The sequence below is a fragment of the Tachyglossus aculeatus genome, unplaced genomic scaffold (genome assembly GCF_015852505.1).
Source record: "Tachyglossus aculeatus isolate mTacAcu1 unplaced genomic scaffold, mTacAcu1.pri scaffold_123_arrow_ctg1, whole genome shotgun sequence".
In the NCBI taxonomy this organism is placed as follows: Eukaryota; Metazoa; Chordata; class Mammalia; order Monotremata; family Tachyglossidae; genus Tachyglossus; species Tachyglossus aculeatus.
Window position 1 is genome coordinate 114,851 of NW_024044852.1, and position 23,618 is coordinate 138,468.

General features: G+C 43.7%; 1 pseudogene; it reads left to right on the forward strand.

Annotated features, from left to right (window-relative positions):
• Positions 1 to 187: 187 nt before the first annotated feature.
• Positions 188 to 23,590, forward strand: LOC119922737 (annotated as a pseudogene).
• Positions 23,591 to 23,618: the final 28 nt, after the last annotated feature.

Here is a 23,618-nt window from a genome sequence, read left to right on the forward strand (position 1 = left end):
AGCAAAGGATATTGTGTGTCTCTCCACTAAGAAGCCCTTAGGCATCTTTGGCGTGACAGTTGTTGAATACCAAAAATCGATGAAAGCCAAATGGCTCTGATAATGGTACATTGGCATGTGAAGTTGGGAACTGGCCCTGATTAACCTGATAATGCTAAGATTACTCATGACTGTGACAACATAAACCATGAGAAACAATGTGAAGAGAGGACAGATCGTCTGTTAATTCCCAAACAACGAACTCTCTTATTGAAGTGTCATTTCCATAAGACATTTTGTTCAATATGAAGACTCTGGATGAAATACATAGATTTTAGAAGCATTCCAGTTCTTCCAGGTCTTGCCTTCATACTTACCTTTCACCTTCCCCATTTTCAGAGAAGCAGCGTGGCTCAGTAGAAAGAGCACGGGCTTTGGAGTCAGAGGTAGTGTGTTCAAATCCTGGCTCCGCCAATTGTCAACTGTGTGACTTTGGGCAAATCACTTAACTTCTCTGTTCCTCAGTCTCCTCATCTGTAAAATGGGTATTAAGACTGTGAGCCCCACGTGGGACAACCTGATCACCATGTATCACCCCAGCGCTTAGAACAGTGCTTTGCACATAGTAAGTGCTTAACAAATACCATTATTATTATTATTATTATTATTATTATTATTATTAATTGCCAGCCTTAGTCCTACCTGCCAAGTATTGTAACCATCCTTAACTCCCAATCAGTGAGTGGTAATTATTGAGCACTTACTGTGTGCAGAGCATTATACTAAACACTTGTGAGAGCACCATAAAGTTAATAATAATAATAATAACAATATAGTTGATAGACGTGATTCCTGCTCTCAAGGAGTTTGCAGTCTATTGGGTAAGACAGGTACTAAAAAAATTGCAACCAGGGAGAGCAAAAAAGAATAAGGATCAGTACATAAGTTCTGAGTGGATGGAGTGCCTAGCAAAATGCTTCGAAGGAAAGGACCAAAGTGTAAAGATGAAGTAGAGGGCAAGGAGAATGTGCAGAGAGGTGGAGCAACGTGATTTAGTGAATAGAGCATAGGCCTGGGAGTCAGAAGGCCCTGGATGCTATTCCTGGACCTGTCACATAATAATAATAATAATGATGGTATTTGTTAAGTGCTTACAATGTGCAAAACACTGTTCTAAGCGCAGGGGGGAAACAAGGTGATCAGGATGTCCCACATGGGGCTCACAGTCTTAATAACCATTTTACAGATGAGGGAACTGAGGCACAGAAAAGTTAAGTGACTTGCCCAAAGTCACACCAGCTATTTGGCAGAGCCAGAATTTGAACCCATGACCTCTGACTTCAAAGCCCGGTCTCTTTCCACGGAGCCACGCTGCTTCTCATGTTCACACATGTTTGTTGTGTGACCTTAGGTAAGTTACCTATCTTCTCTGGGCCTCAGTTACCTCATCTGTCAAATGGGAATTAAGCGTGTGAGCCCAAAATGGGACATGGACTATGTTTAACCTGATTTACTTGTATCTTACCCAGTGCTTAAAATAATGTTTGGCACAGGGTAAGTGCTTAACAAGTACCATTATTATTATCATTATTATTAATGATAATATATATATATATATATTATTATAACAGAGTTGGTAGATATGTTCTCTGCTCACAGCGAGCTGAAATTCTAGAGGAAGAGACAGACATTAATATAAATAAACAAATTACAGCTAAGCATACAAGTGCTGTCGGGCTGATGATGCATGAATGAAGGTTGCAAATCCAAGTGCAACACTCCAAATGTTGAACAGGTCAAGCCTATGCATCTAGAAGCATTGCCATCAATAATGATAGGTCTGTATTTGTTAAGCACTTACCTTGGACCAAGCACTGTACTAAGCACTGGGGTAGATAGGTGGTAATAATAATGATAATAATAATAGCAAATACCATTATTATTCTTATTATTGTTAAGCACTGTACTAAGTGCTGAGGTAGATACAAGGTATTCAGGTCAAACACTGCCCCTGTCCCATGTGGGACTCACATTCCAAGGGTGAGGGAGAATAGTTATTGGATCCCCATTTTACAAATGAAGAAACAGACACAGAGAAGTTAATTAATGATATTTATTAAGTGCTTACTGTGTGTACAGCACTCTGCTAAGTGCTTGGAAGAGTACAGTTCAATCTAGTTGGCAGACGACATCCCGTCCCTCATGGAGTTTACAGTGTAAGGTAATAATAATAATAATTGTGGTATGTGAATGTCTTGTCTCATGCTGTCGAGTCATCTCTGACCCATAGCGACACCATGGACACCTCTCTCCCAGAATGACCCACCTCCATCTACATTCGTTCTGGTAGTGGATTCATAGAGTTTTCTTGGTAAAAATCCAGACACGCTTTACAATTGACTCCTTCCATGTAGTAAACTTGAGTCTCTGCTCTCAACTCTCTCCCGTACCGCTGCTGCCCAGCACGGTGAGATTTGACTCGTAGCAGATTGTCTTCCACTCCCTAGCCATTGCCAAAGCTACGAATGGAATGGATATACCTCTATGTGACGCTCCCTCCCATAGTTGAGACTGGTAGAGTATTGGAAACTCTCCAGGTATGACCCAGAGATGGGGTAGTGTGTGCTAAGCTCTTACTATGTTCCAGGTACTGTAGTAAGCACTGAGTTGGATACAAGCAAGTCGGGTTGAACACCATCTCTGTACCAGTTGGGGCTCACATATCACTCCCCATTTTCCAGATGAGGTAGCTGAGGCCCAGAGAAGTGAAATGACTTGCCCTAGGTCACACTGCAGACAGGTACACAGCAGGCAAGTGACAGAACTGCTATTAGAACGCTGTCTGATTCTCAGGCTCTTAGGCTCTTTTCACTTGTCCACTCTGAACAGAATTTGGTGAAAGCCTGCAACTCAGGGAGCAGAATTAAGCTGCCCTCCATCAATGGAGGAGCAAGAGTTAGGAAACTGGACCTTGGTTGAAGTAGTATATCAAGCAATGAGAGTCTTTGCACTCACTGTCTTTGCATAAAGTCCCTGCAAATTCAGGAGTCCACTTCCTAGGAGATTCTGTATGTAGCTGCCAAATTCCACACTTAGTATGTGTCAGTCAGCAACACTGTGAACATTATAGTGAAAAGCATTGGTGCAATGGTTAACACCATTTGGGACAGCAAAGGGTGTCCTTAAACAGCTTTTATCCAGATCTCTGACTGCCGTTCCAACAGAGTGTGACCATATGATGATAACAAATTTGGGAAAGCCAAACTTGAGGAGGATGACTCCCAGGTCTTCATGATTTACAAAATTAAAAAAAAAACCTTGGCATGGTCAATGAAGACCATGTACAGGGCCTATTTTGAAAGAATAGAATCAAGGTCAGTCATGCAAACCATGAGAAGCAGCACAGCCGAGTGGCTAGAGCACAGGCCAGGGAGTTAGAAGGAAGTGGGTCCTAATCCCGGCTCTGCCACCTGTGTGCTATGTGACCTTGGGCAAGTCATTTTACTTCTCTGCTTCAGTTACCTCATCTGTAAAATGGTGATGAAAACTGTGAGTCCCAAATTGGACAGGGACTGTGTCCAACCTAATTAGTTTGTAGCTTATATCCACCTCTGCACTCGGTACAGTGCCTGGCAGATAGTAAATTCTTAACAAATATCATAAAAAAATAAAAAACCCTCATTTCTGCTGTAATGCAGAGATTACAAGCTTATAGAACTTTACAACAAAGAACATTCACGACAGTTTATGTCCCAAGCCTGTTGCCGCACCTGAGGTTTATCTATGTCATCCAACAGATTACATTTTCTCTAAAGTGATTGATGTATCCGAAGAACATCCCCAAATTTCCCAATAGTGTCCTATCCAAAACACTTAGAGAAATCACAGATTATGGAGAAACAGAGTGCACTTGGGTTTATCTTGCTCTGAACTTTTGTCTTTAGAAAACTCTCATAACATCACTTTGAAAGTGACCCTTGTGACCAATTTAATCCCTGCTTCCCTAAGGAGAAACAAGGATGGTTTGTTTATTAACTTTCTGGTGGAGAGATCCTCTGAGGTTCAAGCGAGGGAGAGGCTGTCAGCACTGTGTTGAGCAGATCAGAACCTGACTCTGCCCGGAATCCCTATTAATAGTGCTGAAATGATCTTTTCTTGGAAATGGCTAGTGTTTTTCTGGATTTGATCTGAATATTTTATTTTCCCAGGGATAGAGGATAGGAAAACAAATGAAAAAAATATTACTGAAATTAAATCAGATGAGAAAAGATTTAAATCAGAGGGCTCTGATATCTCTTGGGAACTAAATCCATTTTCTAGAGAAGGAAAATACACAATGGCAAACTAGTAGAGAGAAGTTTCTAGGTAAAGTTATCAACTTCCTCTGAATAACCTGATTCTTGGAGGGATGCTTTTTCGTTAACTACAATGATAATTTTTTGCTCACAAATAGGCAACAATCCGATATTATATCATAATTAGTAGACTTAGAAACACCTTCTGAAGGCATCCTTCTCTTTATAAAGAACATCAAAATTTCCTTTATTCATTAATTAATTCATTCAATCGTATTTATTGAGCACTTACTGTGTGCAGAGTACTGTACTAAGCGCTTGGGAAGTACAAGGTGGCAACATATAGAGACAGTCCCCACCCAGCAGCAGGAATGGCATTTTTTATACTCATTCTCATTTTGGAAAGATCCCATTGAATAAGGAGTTGGTATTTCAAGTAGACCCTTTCCGTACCTCTGTCATAATGCCTAATCAGAATTGGCAACCACTATAAAGGGTAAATGATTATGTCTCTGCCTAGTTACAATTTTGTAGTAAAAGCTGTATGATTGCATACTGGTGTCCTGGAGAGTTTCCATAATTACTAGGCTCTTAAAGGTATGTAAACGTTCTTGAAATGATAATCAAAATCTAAATTAAAGTTAAATGCCTCAAAGTTTCTTCAAGATGTACCCTCTCTGATTCATTTAAACACATGAACAAATTTGACTACAGTAATTTGGGAATTTGAGGAAGGAGGAAGAACAAATCAGCTTCACTGAAGAGATTTTTGCAAGTTAAAGCCATATGTGAGATTTATAAATGGTCATTTTTTTTCAAGGCTCAACTGAAATTTCCATAGTGAACTTCAGAGTTTACAATAATACAACCTGTATGATCATCATCATTATCAGTGGTATTTATTGAGAGCTTACTATGTATAGAGCACTATACTAAGCGCTTGGGAGAGTACAATTCAACTGCATTGGTAGACACATTCCTTGCCCACGATGAGCCTACAGTCTAGATGGGGAGACAGACATTAGTATAAATAAATGATTCGTTATATATAATTTAAAGATATGTACATATGTACAGGAGATAGATCCCTCTGGCTCTGCTCTCATTATGTAAGTTGTGTTGAGACTTGAGAAGGGAGAATAGGGATGTAATATCGCTGCCAGTCTGCCTTCACCAAAGATAGAGATGGCATTCAGCACTTGTGTGGAATTCCTGTAACCAGGCCTCAAAATATCAAGGAATCAGTGACAAGATGGTGTCAGGGCTGTATAGATGGTCTTCCAAGGATTCTTTGAGTCATACTCTCCACTCTCTTAAACTCATGCTTGAGGTGTTTCCTATATACCTGAGGCTAGCCATCTAGAGATAACAGCACTGGACTGAATTTCAGTAGAGGTTCCATTCCCTGCTTCATCACTTGTTGCCTTGTGAACTTGGAAGAGTTAATTAACTTCTTCATGCCTGAATTTTCCCATCTGTAAAATGGGGATGAAATACCTGTCTTCCCTCCAGCTTGGACTGTAAGCCTCATGTGGTACATGGACTTGGTCCCGTCCAATTGTCTTGCATCTACTCCAGCACTTGGAACATAGCAAATGCTTAATAAATAATTATCATTTTTTAACATAGGTTGAAACCTGTTGAAAAATGAGAAACCAGAAAAAGTCAGAAGAGGAAATAGAGGGAAGAATCACATTCTAATTCTTTTGCAAGAGTAGGAGTTCACAGGGTGGGTAATAATAATAATATTTGTTTAATACAATTGTGTCAAGCACTGTTCTAAACTGTGGTAGATACAAGCTAATCAGGTTGGACACAGTTCCTGTCCCACATGGGGCTCACAGTCTTAATCCCCATTTTACAGGTAAGGTAAATGAGGTACAGAGAAGTTAAGAGACTTACCCAAGGTCACACAGCAGACGACTGGTGGAGTCAGGATTAGAACTCAGGTCCTTCTGACTCCCAGGCCCGTGCTCAATCCATTAGGCCATGCTTACTCCCATGGCCATCTTCTGTCCCCCTTACACCCAAGCATAAACACACATACGCATGCACACACACACACACACACACACACACACACACACACACACACACACAAAACCCCTTTGTAGGTGCTGAACTCCCTATCTTATCAGAACTGTGGGAATAGGTGGGAGAAAATTAAGCTATTGCAACATCGTTTTAATTCCATGTAGTTGTTCAGTGACTCTGCAGGATTGAAAGCTTTCTCCATTCAAAGTGAGCATAAACTTCTCCCATCACTGTTGTCTGAAAGGGAAAACTTGGGCTTCTTTGACTTCCCTCTGTATCCAAGCACAGATATCGAACCAAATGTGATCAAATAGCAGTATCCTTCCCTAAGTATGCTTCTTTATTAATTTTTCTAATATCCCCCAAACTGTAGGAACATTTTCCTCCTGAATTTCAATATTCATTTCTCAGTAGAGGAGAGATGCTGAAGCCACTGGCTGCAGGAAATGATACTGGAATGGACGACTTGATCCTCATGGGCCTGACAGATTCTTCAAGAGCCCAGCTGGTCCTTTTCATGGTATTTCTTTCTATCTATATGATTTCTGTGGAGGGGAACCTAAGGCTGATCCTGATAATCCATCAAGACTCTCAGCTTCACAGCCCCATGTATTTTTTCCTGTGTGGTTTGTCTTTTGTTGATCTGAGTTACTCCACAGCCATTACTCCCAAAACTTTAGATAATTTATTAACATCCAGAAAGAAAATCTCATTCATTGGCTGATTTGCCCAAATGTATTTTTTCATTTCTTTGGCAGGAACAGAATACTTTCTCCTCTCTGCAATGGCATATGATCGTTGTGCAGCTATCTGTAATCCACTGCTTTATTCCTCTGTTATGTGCTCAAGAGTATGCATGTGGCTTATGGTTGGGTCACATGGAGTTGCTTTTACAAACTCCCTGATAGTTCTTCTGTTCATAGCTAGGTTGCCATTTTGCAACTCAAATGTAATTCAGCATTTTTTCTGTAATATCTCACCAATCTTGGTTTTGAGCTACACTGACACACACAACACAGAAATGATTATCTTTATCTTAGCAGGCTCCAGTCTTGCAATGTCTCTGATAATGATTACAGTATCTTACATGGCTATTATCTCTGCCATTTTGAAGATCAACTCCACTGTGGGAAGAAAAAAAGCTTTCTTCACCTGTGCTTCCCACCTCACAGGAGTCTCCATCTTCTATGGGACTTTAAATCTTGACATACCTAAAACCAAGTAAATCTTACTCCCTGGGTAAGGACCAGGTGGCTTCTGTTTTCTGCACCATCGTGGTCCCCATGTTGAAAGCCCTTATCTACAGCCTGAGAAGTAAAGAAGTGGAAAATGCTACATGCAGACTGATTTGCCTGTGCCCTTCCTGGCTGGAAGCAGTACAACAGGCAGAAGTCACTTGCTATAGAACGAAGGGGAAGTCTTCAGGGCGGAGACCTGGGAAGAGGGCTCTGGTCCAGGACTTCAAGCCCAGACTCTCTGTGTGGCCTTCTCCTTCCCTCTGGTCCTCACCGCAGGCCTTCTCTCCATCGGTCTCTTCTGGAGCTCCTGCCGGTGTGGTCCGAGTCCCACGACCACCACCACCTCCAGGTGCTACTCCTGGTCCCTCCAGGGTGGCCCAAGCAGGGTTCAAACGACCTTAGGACCAGCTCATTCATTCATTAAATCGTATTTATTGAGCACTTACTGTGTGCAGAGCACAGTACTAAGCGCTTGGGAATTGCAAGTTGGCAACATATAGAGACGGTCCCTACCCAACAATGGGCTCATAGTCTAGAAGGAGGACACAGACAACAAAACAAAGCATGTGATCAGGTGTCAAGTCATCAGAATAAATAGAAGTAAAGCTAGATGCACATCATTGACAAAATAAATAGAATAGTAAATATGTACAAGCAATATAAATATAGTAATAAATCTGTACAAACATATATACCAGTGCTTTGGGGAGGGGAAGGAGGTAGGGCGGGGGATGGGGAGGGGGAGAGGAAAAAGGAGACTCAGTCTGAGAAGACCTCTTGGAGGAGGTGAGCTCTCAGTAGGGCTTCGAAGGGTGGAAGAGAGCTAGCTTGGCAGATGTGTGGAGGGAGGGTATTCCAGGCCAGGGGGAGGACGAGTGCCAGGGGTCGACGGCAGGACAGGTGAGATCGAGGCACAGTGAGGAAGTTAGCAGCAGAGGAGTGGAGGGTGCAGGCTGGGCTGCAGAAGGAGAGAAGGGAGGTGAGGTAGGAGGGGGTGTGGTGATGGAGAGCCTTGAAGCTGAGAGTGAGGAGTTTTTGCTTGATGCATAGGTTGACTGGTAGCCACTGGAGATTTTTGAAGAGAGAAGTAACATTCCCAGAACGTTTCTGCACAAAGATGATCCGGGCAGCAGCGTGAAGTATAGACTGAAGTGGGGAGAGACAGGAGGATGGAACATCAGAGAGGAGGCTGAGGCAGTAATCTAGTCGGGATAGGATGAGAGATTGAATCAGCAGGGTAGTGGTTTGGATGGACAGGAAAGGGCGGATCTTGGCGATGTTGCGGAGGTGAGACCGGCAGGTCTTTGTGACGGATTGGATGTGAGGGGTGAATGAAAGAGTGGAGTCGAGGATGACACCAAGGTTGCGGGCTTGTGAAACGGGAAAGGATGGTAGTGTCACCTACAGTGACGGGAAAGTCAGGGAGAGGGCAGGGTTTGGGAGGGAAGATAAGGAGTTCAGTCTTGGACATATTGAGCTTTAGATGGCGGGAAGACATCCAGATGGAGATGTTCTGAAGGCAGGAGGAGACCCGAGCCTGAAGGGAGGGAGGGAGAGCAGGGGCAGAGATGTAGATTTGGGTGTCATCAGCGTAGAGATGATAGTTGAAGTCGTGGGAGCGAATGAGTTCACCAAGGGAGTGAGTGTAGATAGAGAACAGAAGGGGACCAAGAACTGACCCTTGAGGAACCCCTACAATACGGGGATGGGAGGGGGAGGAGGTGCCCACAAAGGAGACTGAGAATGAACAGCCAGAGAGATACCTCCTTCCCTTCCCCACAGTACCTGTATATATGTATATATGGTTGTACATATTTATTACTCTATTTATTTATTTATTTATTTATTTATCTTACTTGTACATTTCTATCCTATTTATTTTATTTTGTTGGTATGTTTGGTTCTGTTCTCTGTCTCCCCCTTTTAGACTGTGAGCCCACTGTTGGGTGGGGACTGTCTCTATGTGTTGCCAATTTGTACTTCCGAAGCGCTTAGTACAGTGCTCTGCACATAGTAAGCGCTCAATAAATACGATTGATTGATTGATTGATTGATAAGAGGAGAATCAGGAGAGGACGGAGTCTGTGAAGCCAAGGTTGGATAGCGTGTTGAGGAGAAGGGGGATCTCCCCTGGCTCAAAACAGCGGGGAGCTGGGGTAGCCTTATTATTTCATCCGGTCCTAGAAAGGAGAAACGAGCAAGGGCCCTCAGGTCACAGCCTCCATCTCCTCAGCCTTGTGTCCAGGGCTGTTCAGAAGAATCCAGCATGCCCAAAACCTCCAATAGGAAGATCAAAGAATGGGGGGAACAGGAGGTCCAGGGCATTCCCCACTGTCCCCTCCTCATGGCATCCTTCACCCCAGAAACTCCAAAAAGAAAACCTCGGCCCAGAATGACTTCACTGTGAAATTCATTCAGTGGGGCCACAGGTAGACAACGTATTATGTGACAAAATTATGGGGACAGTCTTGTTGAATGAAGGCAACAGAGGTGTATTGCATAAGCCTTTTCTTGTAAAATCCATTGTCTTCCAGATTAGTCCCCACTCAAGATGATTTCCTCCAACTGCTATGCTCCTTATTAGTTCCCTGACCTTATTCTGCATGTTCTATATGATGATAATGATGATGATGACAATGATGATGATGATAATGGAATTTGTTTAGCACTTGCAATGTTCTAAGGGCTGGGTGGACACATGATTAACAGGTTGGATGTCCCTCGTAGAATTCACAATTTTATTTCCCATTTTACAGATAAGGTAACTGAGGCACAGAGAAGTTAAGTGACTTGCCTACAGTCACACAACTGATAAGTGGCAGAGCTGGGATTAGAACTGAGGTCCTTTTGACTCCCAAACCCAAAAGGGGTCTTCTGCCTCTGCCTCCAATGTTTATGGGTGACTATATTTCCTAAGGAGCAGCATCTAGGGCCTGTCCTGCCTACCTCTTAGGGTGTGATTCCCGTGTGGAGCAGGTTAGCTTGATTGTCCTGTGTCTGCCCCAGGGTTTAGAGCATTCTTATTATAGGAACATAATCTCACAGCAAGAATACTTCAGTCTATAAATACGAATGCTAATAAGGGAGCATGCTTGAAATTGATAAAAATTGTCAGGGGTGAGGAGAGAGTTGACTATGACATTGTTATTGATCATGTACTTGTCTTCTTTGTGTTCTTGGGCAAGTCACTTATCTTCTCTATCATCTCTACGCTGATGACACCCAGATCTACATCTCTGCCCCTGCTCTCTCCCCCTCCCTCCAGGCTCGCATCTCCTCCTGCCTTCAGGACATCTCCATCTGGATGTCCGCCCGCCACCTAAAGCTCAACATGTCGAAGACTGAGCTCCTTGTCTTCCCTCCCAAACCTTGTCCTCTCCCTGACTTTCCCATCTCTGTTGACGGCACTACCATCCTTCCCGTCTCACAAGCCCGCAACCTTGGTGTCATCCTCGACTCCGCTCTCTCATTCACCCCTCACATCCAAGCCGTCACCAAAACCTGCCGGTCTCAGCTCCGCAACATTGCCAAGATCCGCCCTTTCCTCTCCATCCAAACTGCTACCCTGCTAATTCAAGCTCTCATCCTATCCCGTCTGGACTACTGCACTAGCCTTCTCTCTGATCTCCCATCCTCGTGTCTCTCTCCACTTCAGTCCATACTTCATGCTGCTGCCCGGATTATCTTTGTCCAGAAACGCTCTGGACATATTACTCCCCTCCTCAAAAACCTCCAATGGCTACCGATCAATCTGCGCATCAAGCAGAAACTCCTCACCCTGGGCTTCAAGGCTGTCCATCACCTCGCCCCCTCCTACCTCACCTCCCTTCTCTCCTTCTACTGCCCAGCCCGCACCCTGCGCTCCTCCACCACTAATCTCCTCACTGTACCTCGCTCTCGCCTGTCCCGCCATCGACCCCTGGCCCACGTCATCCCCCGGGCCTGGAATGCCCTCCCTCTGCCCATCCGCCAAGCTAGCTCTCTTCCTCCCTTCAAGGCCCTGCTGAGAGCTCACCTCCTCCAGGAGGCCTTCCCAGACTGAGCCCCTTCTTTCCTCTCCTCCTCGTCCCCCTCTCCATCCCCCCGTCTTACCTCCTTCCCTTCCCCACAGCACCTGTATATATGTATATATGGTTGTACATATTTATTACTCTATTTATTTATTTATTTATTTATTTTATTTGTACATTTCTATCCTACTTATTTTATTTTGTTGGTATGTTTGGTTCAGTTCTCTGTCTCCCCCTTTTAGACTGTGAGCCCACTGTTGGGTAGGGACTGTCTCTATGTGATGCCAATTTGTACTTCCCAAGTGCTTAGTACAGTGCTCTGCACATAGTAAGCGCTCAATAAATACGATTGATTGATTGATTGATTGATTGATTCTCTATGCCTCAGTTACCTCATCTGTAAAATGGGGATTAAGACTCAGCCTCAGGTGGGATATGAACTGTGTCCAAACTGATTAGCTTGTATCTAACCTAGTGAATAGTTCAGTGCCTGTCACATAGTAAGTGCTTAACAAATACCATTAAAAATACTGAAACTATAAAAATGAAGGATATTCAATGAAGTTGAAGTTGTTAATTCCTAGACAAGTGAAAATCAGTGATATCAAGTTAAACATTTACAGATGATTGAGGGCTCAAGAGGATTTCTACATATGCATGTGCTTGGTCTGGAGGAATTATTAAGAGAGATATTAGATGTTGGGAGGAAAATCCATATGGGTAAATAAAAAATAAGCAATCATTGTTCTGTTCCAATCAATCAATCAAACATATTTATCAAGTGTTAACTGTGTGCAGAGAATTGTACAAGGAACTTGGGAGAAGACACAAACCCAAAAGAGTTGGTAGACACACTCCCTGCCCACACTGAGCTCATAGTCCAGAATCTATTCCTCCAACTACCATTTGGAGCCACTGTGTGGGAGAGAATACCAAGTTCGAGAGACCACCGTAATTTGTCAACATGGCTTTTTTGTCTAATTAATGTAATAATTGTAAGGAAACAAAACAAATAACCACTTTTAAAGGCAATCGTCATCCATTTTTTCTCAAATGATATTTTTGTTGCTGTATAATTAAATATCATAGTTTATAAATACTCAGCATGCCGACATTTAACTGGCCAAATACGTTTATACTTTTCCGATAGAAATAAATACCCAAAAGCATTTGGTTAAATAATCCTGTGATCTGCTCCCACTCAGTGGTACAAAATTAAGACCATTACAGCACACAACACCTTCATAGGCTACTGGACTTTCTCCAATAAGCTTTGGACACCTTCTGGCCCCCCTTGCTTACATGGTATTAGAAAGGAAATCTTATATCAGTCTATTTTCTAGATGAATAAATTCATATTAAGCCTTAATAATTTCCCAATCTAGTCTGAACTGGTTGAATCAGATGTCTCTTCAACCGAATCCACCAGAATCGACTTAATTCTTGAAGGGCTTCTTGGGGAGTTTGAGGAAGTCGAGGAGGGGGTTCTATAGGCTTTGCAGTGGGAGGGAGTTCTAGGCAGAGAGAAAAACATGAGAAAGCGATCCCTAGCAGAAGAGACAAGAATGAAGTACCATCTGGGAGAAGCGAAGAGTGCTAGTTAGGTGTAGTGGGAAAAGAGAATGCATAATTAGGAATGACAGAGTTTATTGAGTGTTTTAAAGCCAGTGATTAGGAGTTAATACTTGATGTGGAGAGGACTGGAAAACCACTGGAGGTCTTTGGAAAGTGGAGAGATGTGGCAGAACAACTTATCAGAAAGATCAACATTTTAGAGAACTAATGTGACCTGATGGATAGAGCACGGGTCTAGGAGTCAGAAGGACCTGGGTTATAATCCCTACCCTGCCTTTAGCTTGCAGTGTGACGTTGGGCAAGTCACTTTACTTCTTTGTGACTCGGTTACCACATCGGTAAAAAGGGGATTAAGATTGTGAGCCCACTGTGGGACGTGAATTGTGTCCAACCTGATTAGCATGTATCTAGCCCCGGACTTAGTATAGTGCCTGCATCTATACTCATAGTGAGCACTTAACAAATGCAACAAAATAATTATGCTGGGCTCAGAGTGAAATCTGGATAGGAGAGGAGAGCGATTAATGCAGCTGTCAATCCATGTGTGTTTTTCTGAGGGAATATCTTGCAAGCTAGGCCTTCCCAGACTGAGCCCCCCTTTTTCCTCTCCTCCTCCTCATTGCCCCCGTCCTACCTCTTTCCCCTCCCCACAACACCTGTACACATGTTTGTACAGATTTATTACTCTAGTTAACTTATACATATTTGCTATTATATTTATTTTGTTAATGATGTGCATTTAGCTTTAATTATATTTGTTCTGATGACTTGACACATGTCCACATGTTTTGTTTTGTTGTCTGTCTCCCCCTTCTAGAATGTGAGCCCGTTGTTGGGTAGGGACTTTCTCCATATGTTGCCAACATGTACTTCCCAAGCGCTTAGTACAGTGCTCTGCACACAGTAAGTGCTCAACAAATGCGATTAAAAAAAAGAACACAGGTGCTAAAGAATCGTCCCAATCATCACAAGCATTTATTAAATTTAGGGGCACTGAATTAAGCACTGGTGAGATTTTTTCATGGAAAGGAATAATAATAATAACTGTGGTATTTGTTAAGTGCTTACTATGTGCCAGGAACTGCACTAAGCACTGCCGTGGATAGAAGCAAATCAGGTTGGACACAGTCCCCGTCCCATGTACAGATAAGGTAACTGAGGCACATAAAAGTGAAGTGACTTGGCCAAGGTCACAAAGCAGACAGGTGACGGTGCCAGGATTGGAATCCATGTCCTTCTGACTTCCAGGCCTGTGCTCTCCACTAGACCACACTATCAAGTGATTGTACAATTGACTGACATGGTCTCTGACCCTAGTTTGGGGGAGATGATAAGTATGGATCCCCTCAGGGTCATACCTGGAGAGGTTCCAGTACTCTACCAGTTTTGACTACTGGAGGGAGAGTCAAGCAGAGGCATACTCATTCCATTACTAGCTTGGGCAGTGGATAATGAGTGGAAGGCAATCTGCTACAAGTCAAAACTCACCTGTGCTGGGCAGCAAAGCATGGGAGAGAGTCGAGGGCAGAAACTCATTTAGTGTGTGGAAGGAGGCAATGGAAAGTCACTTCTATATTTTTTACCAAGAAAATTTTATGGCTACGCTACCAGAATGATTGCACATGGAAGTAGGGCCTTCTGGGAGAGATGTATCTATGGCATATACTATGGGTCAGACATGACTTGACAGCATAAGACAGACAGAGAATAAATATGGAGAAAATACATCAGTGACTCAGAAAAACAGGCTAAAGTTAAATAGAACAGCACTGGATGGAAAGAGGGAAACTAAATGTCCAGTGGCCAATGGCCTTTATTGTGAAACGCCCCCATTAGAGGAGGACTGAAGTGCATTTTCAGGAGTCTATTTAGCCACAGAAAGGGCTGCGTTGACTCAAACATTTTACGGGTGGTTGTTGAATGGAGCACCTATCTCCATTGTCAAAATCTTTGGAGCCTTCACTTCAAAACCAGGGGCTGGAAATTTATGTGAAGTAAGGTGAATTGGGGAAATGCATTAGTGCATTTTTTGTCAGGGAATAGGCAGGGCCAAGAGGGTCCTAGGTTGCCACAGTGTGGATCTCAAACGTCGAATTCCTCAACACCAACTCTCTCCTCGACCCCCTCCAGTCTGGCTTCCTGTCCCCTACATTCCACGGAAACTGCCCTCTCAAAGGTCACCAATGACCTCCTGCTTGCCAATTCCAACGGCTCATACTCTATCCTAATCCTCCTCGACCTTTCAGCTGCCTTCGACACTGTGGACTACCCACTTCTCCTCAACACACTATCCAAACTTGGCGTCACAGACTCCATCCTCTCCTGGTTCTCCTCCTATCTCTCCAGTCATTCATTCTCAGTCCCTTTTGCAGGCTCCTCCTCTCCCTCCCATCCCCTTACTGTGGGGGTTCGCCAAGGTTCAGTTCTTGGTTCCCTTCTGTTCTCGATCTACACTCACTCCCTTGGTGACCTCATTTGCTCCCACGGCTTCAACTATCACCTCTAAGCTGATGACACCCAAATCTACATCTCTGCCCCTGCTCTCTCCCCCTCCCTCCAGGCTCGCATCTCCAACTGCCTTCAGGACATCTCCATCTGGATGTCTGCCCGCCACCTAAAACTCAACGTGTCCAAGACTGAACTCCTTGTCTTCCCTCCCAAACCCTGCCAACTCCCTGACTTTCCCATCACTGTGGATGTCACTACCATCCTTCCGGTCTCACAAGCTCGCAACCTTGGTGTCATCCTCGACTCCGCTCTCTCATTCACCCCTCACATCCAAGCCGTCACCAAAACCTGCCGGTCTCAGCTCCGCAACATTGCCAAGATCCTCCCTTTCCTCTCCATCCAAACCGCTACCCTGCTCGTTCAAGCTCTCATCCTATCCCGTCTGGACTACTGCATCAGACTTCTCTCTGATCTCCCATCCTCGTGTCTCTCCTCACTTCAATCCGTACTTCATGCTGCTGCCCGGATTGTCTTTGTCCAGAAACGCTCTGGGCATGTTACTCCCCTTCTCAAAAATGTCCAGTGGCTACCAATCAATCTGTGCATCAGGCAGAAACTCCTCACCCTGGGCTTCAAGGCTCTCCATCACCTCGCCCCCTCCTACCTCACCTCCCTTCTCTCCTTCTACAGCCCACCCCACACCCTCCGCTCCTCTGCTGCTAATCTCCTCCCCGTGCCTAGTTCTCGCCTGTCCCGCCGTCGACCCCCGGCCCACGTCATCCCCCTGGCCTGGAATGCCCTCCTTCTGCCCATACACCAAGCTAGCTCTCTTCCTCCCTTCAAGGCCCTACTGAGAGCTCACCTCCTCCAGGAGGCCTTCCCAAACTGAGCCCCCTCCTTCCTCTCCCCCTCATCTCCCTCTCCATCCCCCCGTCTTACCTGCTTCCCTTCTCCACAGCACCTGTATATATGTATATATGCCTGTACATATTTATTACTCTATTAATACATAATTTATTTTACTTGTACATATCTATTCTATTTATTTTATTTTGTTAATATGTTTGGTTTTGTTCTCTGTCTCCCCCTTCTAGACTGTGAGCCCACTGTTGGGTAGGGACTGTCTCTATATGTTGCCAGCTTGTACTTCCCAAGCGCTTAGTACAGTGCTCTGTACACAGTAAGCACTCAATAAATATGATTGATTGATTGATTGATCGTTCTCCCTCCCCACGCCATCAGTCAGTCAGTCAGTCAATCACATTTATTGAGCACTTGCTATGTGCAGAGTACTGTACTAAGGACTTCAGAGGGTCCGATATAACAAACACATTCCCTGCCCACAGCAAACGTACAGTCTAGAAGGGGAGACAGACATTAATATGAATAAATATATTACAGATATGTACATAAGTTCTATGGGGTTGGGAGGAGGGAATGAATAAAGAAAGAAGTCGGGGTGATTCAGAAGGGAGTCGAAGAGAAGGAAAAGAGGGTTTAGTCAGGGAAGAGATATACCTTCAATAAGGCTTTGAAATGGGGGAGAGTAACTGTCTATCAGATAACAGGAGGGAGGATTTTCCAGGCCAGAGGTGGAATGTGGGAGTGAGATAGATGAGATCGAGGTACAGTGAATAGGTTAGCATTAGAAGACTGAAGTGTAGCTGGGGGACCTCCACCACTGCTACCACCACCTCTGGTGGTGGGGGGGAAAGGAAAAGGAACAGGAGGAGGAAAGTGCTTAACTTTCTCAGAGGCAAATGTCACCGTGAATGGAAAACTGGAGGTTTCTGATTCAGAATTAAACATTCATAAACCCCATGTATAACATCAGCGTGATGATACAACTTATACAGCATGTTACAGCATATTGTAATGAGTAGGGAATTCAAAATGAAATACTCAACCAATCAATCAATCATATTTATTGAACATTTACTGTGTGCAGAGCACTGTGCTAAGGGTTTAGGGGAGTACAATAAAACAGGGTTGGCATTCTCATTCCCTATCCACAATGAACTCACAGTCTAAAATGATGAAATAAAATAAAACTAAAACTCAAGAGTCCATTGCACCTAACACTTGAGGCAGCCTCACCTTTCAATGGGAAAGATATTTTTAGGCATATTAAAGTGTAATAGAGAAGCAGGGTGGCTTAGTGGCAAGACACTGGCTTGGGAGTGAGAGGTTGTGAGTTCTAATCTTGGCTGTTGCACTTGTCTGCTGTGTGATCTTGGGCAAGTCACTTAATTTCTCTGTGTCTCAGTTACCTCACCTGTAAATTGGGGATTAAGACTGTGAGCCCCACGTGGGACAACTGATTACCTTGTATCTACCCCAGGGCTTAGAACAGTGCATTGCATGTAGTAAGCACTTAACAAATACCATCATCATTATTATTATTAATATAGAACCCTGAAATTGTTTGGAAAGTTCTTTTTAGCAGTTCATTCAAATAAAATTCACTCTTTAGTTCCACATTTAAAAGATCCATCTCTAAGTCCTAGAGACTTAACCTCTTCCGAGTTTCCCTATCTCCCCTAACTCATGATTTCAGTGAATGTTTGATGGATTAAAGAGAGGAGGAGTTGGGGTTGGGGGTAATCTTTCATTAACAATGCTTGAAAGGTTATTGAGGGGCTGGGTAGGGGACCAGAGTTAAAAACACCTTATCTTCTGAGGGAAGGAAGAGGAGGACAGAACAAATTTATGTGATTTACAAATCAAAAAAACAATTTTTCTCCATGTGCCAGTCGTATTTAGAATGTTGACTCCACACCAGTCATTCCATTTGAAATGTGCTTAGCTCTCTCTAAAATTACCTACTGAGAATCGACTTAAATGTCCATCGTGGTACTAGAAGCTTGTGGATATACTCAGGAAATATGAAATTCAGTTGTTTGAACAGAGTGAAAATGAAAATAAACTTGTGTGAATAATTACATCAAAATCAAATAGATAATCCCTTAGATTAAAGAAAGAGGGGCTCCTAAACCTGTATACTGTCACTGCTGGTTTTTCTTGCCACTGTTAAAATTATCCAATGCTCATTCAGCTCACCTAAAACTGATAACTAGGACCTACATTAATATGTTACTCTGTATCTTTCCATTTGACCCAAGTACAAATTCTCCTACACATAGAATTTAGTGATGTTATCTAATTAAGTTGTAATCCCCAATGATGGAAGAATTGTCTGATAATACCTTGTACTTTTTTACATATAGCATTTTTTTCCCAAGGTATTTTCACATTACTTTTGTTCCTAACCATTTCTATGAGGTGGAGTCTGATATTATTATTCCCGTTTTATAATATCAGGAAACCAAGGCATAGAGAGACTTGCCCAAGGTCACTCAGCAGGTCAGAAACAGAGCTGGGTCCAGAGGCTGGTTCTTCATATTTCTGGATCTTTGTTTTTTCTGCTGCACCACACTGCCTCACATTTGAAAGTAATAATAATAATGATGGCATTTGTTAAGTGCTTACTATGTGCAAAGCACTGTTCTAAGCGCTGGGGAGGATACAAGGTGATCCGTTTGTCCCACGTGGGGTTCACAGTCTTAATCCCCATTTTACAGGTGAGGTAACTGAGGCTTAGAGAAGTTAAGTGACTTGCCCAAGGTCACACAACAGACATGTGGTGGAGCCAGGATTCGAACCCATGACCTCTGACTCCAAAGCCCGTGCTCTTTCCACTGAGCTATGCTGCTTCTCAAACTGGAATAATGAGAATCCTTCCAGGGCCACTTTCTTTTTTTGCTACTTCTGGCTCATATTTGATTAGAAAAGCCCTTTATTTTAATCTAGGAAGAAAAATAAACTGACTATTCAGTAATACTGAATATGAAACAGGCACTTTCATAACTCTTTCCAGAAGTCAGGGAATGACAACCAAGAAATTATTTTGTTTGGTGCAATGTATTAGGGGAATCGGGGATATACTGCCATTAGCAAGAAGAATAAAATAAAGTAAACTGAAGATAGGTAGATAGATGGACAGATCCTATCCAAAGTCAAATTCAAAAACTCTTGTTTCACGTAAGGATGAATCAGACATGACTAATGCACTTGGCAAGTAATAAATAGTCAAAATGACCTAAGTGACTTTTCCCCATCCAACCCAGAAACACAAAACTTTGTTCTGTAATGATTAAAACTCTGCTTGTGGCATGGAATGAGATTGGAGGGGAAGGAACAGAAAGCACTGAAAACAGAGGAATTCGACCTTGGGGGTGCACGAACTACAGCTATAAGGCAATGATTGGAATCTTTTTAAAAATGGCTTTTGCCTTTATGACTTTTCCAGGCACAGTTTTTTAACGAGGAAAGAAACTTAACATTCAGAAGCAGAGTTCCTTTTCATTCATTCATTCAATTGTATAAATTGAGTGCTTACTGTGTGCAGAGCCCTGTATTAAGCACTTGGGAAATACAAGTTGACAACATATAGAGACGGTCCCAACTCAACAACGGGCTCACAATCTAGAAGGGGGAGACAGACACAAACAAAACAGGTAGACAAGTGTCAAAATCAACCTAACAAATAAAATTATAGCTATATGCACATCATTAACAAAACAAATAGAATGACAAATATGTACAATTAAAATGAATAGAGTAATAAATCTGTACAAATATAAAGAAGTGCTTTGAGGAGGGAAAAACGTAGGGCGGGGCAATGGGGAAGAGGAGAGGAAAAAGAGGGCTCAGTCTTGGAAGTCCTCCAGGAGGAGGTGAAATCTCACTAACGCTTTGAAAGGAGGAAGAAAGCTAGCTTGGCGGATGTGTGGACGGAGGGCATTCCAGGCCAGGGGAAGGATGTGGGCCAGGCCTCGATGGTGGGACAGGCAAAAACGAGGCACAGTGAGGAGGTTAGTGGCAGAGGAGTAGAGGGTGCAGGCTGGGCTGTAGAAGGAGAGAAGGGAGGTGAGGTAGGAGGGGGCGTGGTGATAAAGAGCCTTGAAGCTAAGTGTGAGGAGTTTTTGCTTGATTCGTAGGTTGACAGGCAACCTCTGGAGATTTTTGAGGAGGGGAGTGACATGCCCAGAGCGTTTCTGTACAATTATAATCGGGGCATCAAAGTGAAGTATAGACTGAAGTGGGGAGAGACAGGAGGGTGGGAGATAATAGAGGAGGTTGAGGCAGTAATCCAGTCGGGATAGGATGAGAGATTGACTCAGAAAGGAAGCAGTTTGGATGGAGAGGAAAGGGTGGATATTGGCAATGTTGTGGAGATGAGACCGGCAGGTTTTGGTGACAGATTGGATGTGTGGGGTGAATGAAAGAGTGGAGTCGAGGATGACACCAAGGTTGCGGGCTTGTGAGACTGGAAGGATGGAAGTACCATCCACAGTGACGGGAAAGTCAGGGGGAGGATGGGGTTTGGGAGGGAAGATAAGGAGTTCAGTCTTGGATATATTGAGTTTTAGACGTCGGGCAGATAACCAGATGGAGGTGTACTGAAGGCAGAAGGAGATATGAGCCTGGAAGGAGGGAGAGAGAGCAGGGGCAGAGATGTAGATTTGGGTGTCATCAGCATAGACATGATAGCTGAAGCCGTGGGAACGAATGAGTTCATCAAGGGAGTGAGTATAGATAGAGAACAGAAGGGAACCAAGAACTGACCCTTGAGGAACCCGTACAGTAAGGCGATGGCAGGGGGAGGAGGAGCCTGAAAAGGAGATAGAGAATGAATGGTCAGAGAGATAAGAGGAGAACTAGGAGAGGATGGAGTCTGTGAAGTCAAGGTTGTACAGCGTGTTCAGGAGAAGGTGGTGATCCACAGTGTTGAAAGCAGCTGAGAGGTCGAGAAGGATTAAGGTTGAGTAGGATCTATTGGATTTGGCAAGAAGGTGGTCATTGGTGACCTTTGAGAGGGCTGCTTTGATGGAGTGTAGGGGACAGAAGCCAGATTGGAGGGGGTCAAGGAGGGAGTTGGCATTGAGGAATTCGTGGCAGGAGTGTAGACAACTCGTTCTAGGAGTTTGGAAAGGAAGGGTAGGAGGTAGATGTGGCGATAACTAGAAGGGGAGGTGGGGTCAAGAGAGAGATTATTTAGGGTGGGGAAATGTGGGCATGTTTGAAGGCAGAAGGGAAGGAACAAGTGGAGAGTGAGCGGTTGAAGATGGAAGTTAAGGAGGGGAGGAGGGAAGGGGCTAGAGTTTCCTTTAGTTGAGGGGGAATGAGGTCTAAAGCCCAGGTGAATGGAATAGTACTTGAAAGGATGGAGGAGATCTCATCTGAAGATACTACTGTGAAGGATGGGAGAGTAGCGGAGAGCATTGAAATTCGGGGGGGTTGGAGAAGGGGGAGGGTGACTTTGAGGAGCTCAGACCTTATGGAGTTAATTTTACTAATGAAGTAGGAAGTCAGATCATTGGGAGTGAGGGGTGGAGGAGGGGGAGGAATGGGGGCCTCAGAAGGGAGTTAAATCATCTGACGGGGATGATTGGCCTGGGTGTCAATAAGGGACGAAAAATAGTTTTGCCTGGCAGAAGAGAGGGCGGAGTTAACTTAGGAAAGAATAAACTTAAAGTGAACAAGCATGGCCTGATGTTTAGAGTTTCTCCAGTAGCGTTCAGCCGCTCGAGCATAAGAGCAAAGGAGGCAGATAGTGGCAGTGATCCAAGGCTGTAGGTTAGTGGTGCGAGAGCAACAAAGGGAAAGGGGAGTGAGCAAGTTGAATTGAGTAGAGATGGTGGAGTTGAGAGCAGTAAGCATGTCGTCAGGAGTGGGTAGAGAGGATAGGGATGCGAGGTGGGGTGTGATGTGTTGAGAAAGATGGATGGGATTGAGAGAGCAGAGGTCTCTGTGGGGTAGTAATATAGATTTATAGCAGGGAGGAGTGTGAGTGAGGAGGCAGGTGAGAAGGTAATGATCAGAGAGAGGGATTTCAGAGTTGGTGAGTGTGGAGATAGTGCAGTGGTAGGAGATGATGAGGTGGAGGTTGTGGCCAAGTTGGTGAGTGGGCGAAGTGGGGTGAGCAGAAGGGTGGCAGCATCAAGGAGAGATAGAAGGCGGGCAACAGAGGAGTTCACCAGGGACATCTATGTGGATTTTGAAGTCTCCGAGGATCGGAGTGCGCACGGAAAAGGATAGAAGGAAGGTGAAAAAAGGGTCAAAATAGTCAAAAAAGTTTGCCTTGGATGGTCATGGTATCAACATTACAGTTGAAACATAGTTTAATGCAGTCACAGTTGTGAAGTCCTGATCTCCGCAACAGCCAAGTCACAGCTATTCTTCTGGATTAAAAATTTTAATTATATAAAAAAGATATGCAGATGTCTAATAAACCAGTAAAGTCTAGAAGTTTGGATTGGGGGGGGTGCGGGGGGTTGTGAAGTACAGAGTGTCCTTCAGTGGGAGACTTTCCAAAGAGAACTTTCCAGGAAGCTATTTGGATTCCCTGATTAACTCTGCTTCTGGTAAGTCTCATATTCGAAAGACATGAAATTGATGTAAACAGAAATGAATTAATTTTGAAAATCAAAGGGACTTTAGGGTTTAAAAAGATATATCCCCTTATCGTCCCTAGATATTATTGAGTTTGTCTAAACATGATATGATTTCCCATTCTTGAGGCATGGGAGGGAATTTTAAAAATTCAGTGCCCCAACATTAATCAGATATCTCACCAGAAGAATGCTTCTTTAATCCAACTTTTTCTCTATGCACCAGAATCCTCAATGACTTTCATGTCCAATATCAATACCAAAACCGCTTTCTTTATTCCTCCTTCAGCAGATTTCAGAAGTTGAAGAAAATGACCGAAGGGAATGGCCCATTAGAGACTCACTTCATTCTCTCAGGAGTGACAGTTTCTCTAGATCTGCAGCTGATTCACTTTAGTGTATTTTTCTTTACGTTTAGCATCTCCCTGGATGGAAACCTGGGAATGATCATGCTCATCAGGCTACACTACCGACTTCACACCCCCATATCTTTCATCGACCTGAGTTATTCTTCAGTCATCATGCTCTCAATGATGATGAATTTATTAACAGCCTAGAAGACCATCTCTTTCTTCAGATACTTTG